The sequence below is a fragment of the Myotis daubentonii genome, chromosome 1 (genome assembly GCF_963259705.1).
Source record: "Myotis daubentonii chromosome 1, mMyoDau2.1, whole genome shotgun sequence".
Lineage (NCBI taxonomy): Eukaryota > Metazoa > Chordata > Mammalia > Chiroptera > Vespertilionidae > Myotis > Myotis daubentonii.
Window position 1 is genome coordinate 211,975,239 of NC_081840.1, and position 6,104 is coordinate 211,981,342.

The following is a 6,104-nucleotide window of genomic DNA, read 5'->3' on the forward strand; positions in this document are numbered from 1 at the left end:
ACATTTCAATTTTGTTTTAGATGTGAAGAGCCTTAGAGTTAGGACTATTTTAATGCCAATCTATTACTTCTTTTTTTCCTGGCATTCCATATGTACTTATTTAATACGAAATAATTAAATTTAACATAAAGAAGTAAATATGTGCTTAAACAATGTGAATTAAGGACTAAAGAGGGAGGGTACCATGGCTGAGACCTAGTCACCTATAATTTATGCGCTAAAGCTGAACTTATGGGCATGAGTTTTCTTTTGTTTCAGGAGGTAGCTGGTAGGGACCCAGATGCTTTTCTTGGAACTGTTTATGGTCATAGCAACCACTGTGATATTTTTCCTTCTCTTCCCTCATATATCACAGTCGCCCATGCCTTCTTTCTTACTGATGCTGTTATAGTTAGTTTTTCTTAATAGAGTGACTTCTTCCTTGAGTATAAAAAAAATATTTGAAACCATAAAAACAAGCATTCAGTGTGTAAATACTGAAAGAACTATGTTGGATAGGACCCCACAAACACTATAGTTTATTATTCTCCCAGCAGTGGGCAGCATCATTACAGAAAAAGTCTTTCTCCCCAATATTAAAAATGTTCAATTGCCTCCAAGAATACTTAAAGCATGGAAAAGTAGATAATAGTTTCTACAGAATTATTAGAACATTTCATGCTAATAAAATTAAAATATAACTGGATTTGTGACCAGCTTGTGTGGCTCAGTTGGTTGAGCATTGTTCCATGCACCAGGAGGTCAAGGTTAAGTTCCCAGTCAGGGCACATACCTGGGTTGTGGGCTCAATCCACAGTAGGAAACATCTCATTGATGTTTCTATCACACTCTCCCTACTTCTCTCTGAAATCAATAAAAGCATATTTTAAAAAAATGCTGACTTAAAAAAAATATAACTGGATTCAGTAAAGTGATTTGGTTATGGAAATGAGATGCCTCATTTGTCAAGGAGTAAACTCAGTATTTGTGGGTTGATCATTTCACTTTATATTTAAGTATTCTGATAAAGACACAGTTTATGTATCTGGAGAGGTGACATTAAATGGGAAAATATAAAAATGGATTTGTTCCACATGAACAATCAAGTTAGAAAGATTCATTCTAGCATTGAATCCCTTTTTTACCTATAATATGTTATAATTCAATATAAACTTATTAGATCACTTCAAAGATCTAATTTTGCCTATTTCATACTAGCATGCTACCTTTGAGCAGTAGTTTGCAAACTTGAATGTTAATGGGAATCACCAGGTGGGCTTGTTAAAACATGGCTCTCTGGGGCCACACTCTTCCCCCCCCCCATCCCCCAGAGTGTCAGGGCCTCTGGGTCTGGTCTAGGGCCCAAGACTTCACATTTCTAATATGTTCACAGGTGCTGCTAATGCTGCTTGTCCAGGGACAAGTTTGAGCAGCTTGTCTTGCATGAACCATTACAGTTTTCTGTTTCTCAACTATTTTATCTGTGACATAATGGTCTGAAGTGACTTTTATGTATCTATTTCTATGCTCCCTGCCTTTGAGAAAATCATGGAGAAAACTATGGGACTGATTCTGCCTGTGGTAGAAGAATCTGGAAACCCTATAGAGAAGAGATGAGTTTGAAACCAAGAAAGACTGCTGTAAAAGTTAAAACATACAGAAATACCTTAATTTAGAAAAATCGTTACCTCTTGTCCTTCATTCCCCTCAAATCCACCTTATAATTCTCATTTGAGAGATATAACAATATTAATAATTTCAAGTGAAATCTGTCAAAATGTCTCCACATTCAGCCCTTGGGAGCAATTCACTAAATATCCAAACAGAATAACCTGTGCTTCATGTCTCATACACATACGAAAGTTGAGAAAATATATCCAAGTATTTTCGAGGATTCTCTATTATGTAGGAAAGGTTTTACTGTGACTTCCAGCTCCAAATTGCTGGTATTGACTCTATTCTTATTCCCCACTCTTGGTTTCTGTTCCTTTGGTGCCTTTCTCTCTCCATCCTGCATTTCTTAAGGCAGGGACACCTTTAAACCTTTATTCCCCAATGCAGTGCACATCCAAGACTGTTGTGTACAACAGACTTTACTAAATATAGTGAGTTCATGGAGGGTAATTTTAGTACTGAGCAGGAAATGATTTTTCAAGTATTACAAATGTCAAGTGTTACAGTTTCAAAAGCCTGCCAGACAGTCTTCGCCACAGGAAAGCTATAGCTGGCTGTGGCTCTATCCTTAAAACCAGATCCCCTGCCTTACTGTCTATGTTCTTTTTTTTCTCACTGAGAGATTTCACTAGTGTCCGTGACACCTGCCCCTCATTTAGGGATAGCCGGAGGTAACCCCAAAGTTCCATTTGTTCTCTCCTAAGCATCATCCTCTTCTCCACTAGCTGAATTCTCACCTTACCTGTCATAACTAAAATCAAATTATTTCCTACATGGGCCCTACACCTTTAGAAACACAAAGCAGAAAATTTAAAAACATCTATTTAGTCAGCAACGAATATTTCCAAGTTTATTTATATACTAGAGGCCCGGTGCACAAATCTGTGAACAGGTGGGGTCCCTCGGCCTGGCCAGCAATCGGGACCAATTGGGGCTGTCTCACCCAGTCCCGATCAGGGCCAATTGGGGCCGGCTGGCTGCGGGGAGGGGCCGTGGGAGGTTGGTTGGCCAGGGGAGGGACTGTTGAAGGTTGGCCAGCCATTGGAGATTGGCTGCAGGAGTGCACTGGCCACCTGGCCAGCTGGAGGGGAGGGACTGCGGGAGGTTGGCTGTGGGAGCGCACTGACCACCAGGGGGCAGCTCCTGCATTGAGTGTCTCCCCCCTGGTGGTCAGTGCACATCATAGTGACTGGTCGACCGGTCATTTGGTCATTCAGTTGCTTAGGCTTTTATATACCCTGAGTGGCCAGATTATTATGACCACCTGATGTTTGTAGGTAAATTAGGTATAATTTCGCGCTGAAGTTGCTAGAGAGCCAGACCATTGTAAATAGGGAAGCAGGTTGTTTACCTCGACAGTAGAATTGCTTTTTTTCTGAAGATAAGGGTAAACAATGTGATTTAACAGCCTTTGAACGTGGGATATATATATATATAGTACATATATAAAATGTATATACAAATCTTCCTCTTGTCAGAGTCTGGGGCACTCCATGGGATGCAGAGTCAAGTCCCCGCCCATCTGTGGCATCTCAAAATTGCACGAGACCCAGACCCAGCTGGCCCCATCCCCATTGGGTGAGATCCAGACCCGACCGGCCCCAACCTTGTCAGGTCCCGCTGGGTGGGGCCACAGCCTCAGGTCCCCTGGCCCAGTGCCAGGCATAGGGCACAGCCTCAGGTCCCCCAGTGCACCCACAGGTCCCCCGGCCTGCTGCTGGTGAGGGAGGTGCAGCCTGAGGTCCCTCAGTCTGGTGCCAGGGTGGGCAGCATGACATGAGGTCCCCCATAAAGCCCTGCTATGCAGGGGGCACACCTTGAGGTCCCCCGTCAAGCCCCACAGGGTGGTGGGTGAAGCCTCAGGTCCCTGCTGATTGCTTGTTAAGGCTCCATACAGGAACTTGGCCTCCACTGTGCGTGCAGCCATCTTGTATTATGGATTCCCCGCACCCCCCCCCCACCTCTGCTGTGGCTGCCTCTATCTTTGTGGTGGAGTGATGGTCAATTTGCATATTCCCTCCTTATTATATAGGATTATTTTGTCATTTGTGTAAAAGTACTTATGAAAATAAAAAGCTTGTTTACCCTAAGGTCTTATTTCTTCTGATGATATTACATTTTATTCCACTTTTAAAACATCTTTATTAAAATGCAATTCATATGCCATAATATTTCCAAAGTGTACAACTCAGTGGATTTTAGTATATTCAGAGTTGAGCAATCAACATAATTTAAGACATTTATAACCCAAAAAAAGAGACCCCATAATCCTTAGCTGTCACTCCATATCATGACCATCCCTCTATCCCAGCCGTGGGCAAACTACGGCCCGCGGGCCGGATCCGGCCCATTTGAAATGAATAAAACTAAAAAAAAAAGACCGTACCCTTTAATGTAATGATGTTTACTTTGAATTTATATTAGTTCACACAAACACTCCATCCATGCTTTTGTTCTGGCCCTCCGGTCCAGTTTAAGAACGCATTGTGGCCCTCGAGTCAAAAAGTTTGCCCACCCCTGCGAGTCTATCCCCAGCCACAAACAACCACTAATCTACACTCTGTCACTATAGCTTTACCTATGATGGACATTTAGTATAAATGCAAGCATACAGTATGTGACTGGCTTGTTTCATTTAGCATAGCATTTCCATGTTTCATTAATGTTGTAGCATGTATCAGTACTTCATTCCTTTTTATTGCAGATGATATGTTGTTTATCCATTCTTTAGTTGATGGGCAATTGAATTGTTTCTCCTTTTTGGCATTTATGAATAAGATTGCTATAAATATTTTTGTTCAAGTTTTTGTGTAAATGTCTTTTTTTCTTTTGAACATGTACCTTACGGTAGAATTGTTAGACCATAGAGTAACTCTATGTTTAAGCTTTGGAGAAACTACCAAACTGCTTTGCAAAGTGGTTGCACCATTTTACCTTCCCCCAAACAGTGCACGAAGGTTTGGATTTACCCACATCCTCACCAACACTTGTTACTGTGCGTCTTCTTGGTTATGGCCATTTTAGTGGTTGTGAAATGGTATATAATTGTGGTTTTGATTAGTATTTCCTTCATGTGCTTCTTGGCCATTTGTGTATCTTTTTTGGAGAAAATTCTAGCCGGATTCTGGGCTGTCTTTTTAGTGTTGATTTGTAATAGTCTCCGTATAAGTCCTTTATCACATATATGGTTTACTAAATTTTTCTCTCATTCTGTGGATTTTATTTTTACTTTATTGATGATATCACTTGCAGAGCAATATTCTTCTTAGTTCTGAAGCAGTCAAAAATTTATTTTTTTCTTTTGTTTCTTATGCTTTGGTATCTAAGAAGCCATTATGTAATCTAGCACTATGGAAGTTCATTCATATGTCTTTATTGAAGAGTTTTATAGTTTTCAGCTATTATAATTAGGTTTATGATGCATTTTGACTTAATACTTTTGTATTTTTTATGGTGTCACATAGAAGTTTAACCTCATTGCATGTGGATATTCAGTTGTTTCAGCAACATTTGTGCAAAACACTTCATTCCCTATTAAATTGTCTTGACACTGTATGAAAAATCTATTGTCCATTAATTTATGGGTTTATTTCTAGACTCTCAATTTTATTGTGTTGATATATACTTTTATTATTATACAAGTACCATGCTGTATTTATTACTACATTTGTGTAGTAAGTTTTAAAATCATAAAGTGTGAGTCCTTAAAATGCATTCTTTCTCAAGGTGTTTTCTGTTTATTTGTTTGGTATTCTAGATACTTTGCACTTCCATCTGAATTTTAGTATCACTTTGTCAATTTCTGCAAAACAAAAAAGGCAGTTGGTAATATGATAGGGGTTGTGCTGAATTTGTAAATTAATTTACAGAGTATTGTCATCATAACAATATGTGGGAAGTTTTAAATTAGTAATAATATTTACTTAATATAGTCTATTTATATTTTTCTATTCTTCTCTAGTCAGTTTTGGTAATCTGTGTGTTTCCAGAAAATGGAAATTTCCTACTTTATGTAGGTTATCTAATTTATTGGCATACATGTTTTTTTTTCCATATTCCCTTTTTATTTATACAAGGCTGGCAGTGATGTTCCCTATTTTATTCTTGATTTTAATAATTTGATCCTTCTTCTTTTACCCTCCGGCCAGTCTAGTTAAATGTTTGTCCATTTTGTTGATCTTTTCATCTAATCAACTTAAATTTTTTTTTCTATTTTTCTTTTTTTCTATTCCATTTATTTGTTCTCTCATCTATTTCCATTCTTCTACTTGGTTTGGGTTTAACTTGCCCTTCTTTTTCTAGATTCTTCACGTGAAAACTTAGGTTATTGAATTGATCTTTCTTTTTAATTTTAATATTGGTATTTACAGTTACAAATATCTCTTTGTGTAGCTATATCCCAAAGTTTTTATATGCTTATTTTCATTTTCATTCCTCAAGGTGTTTTTGAA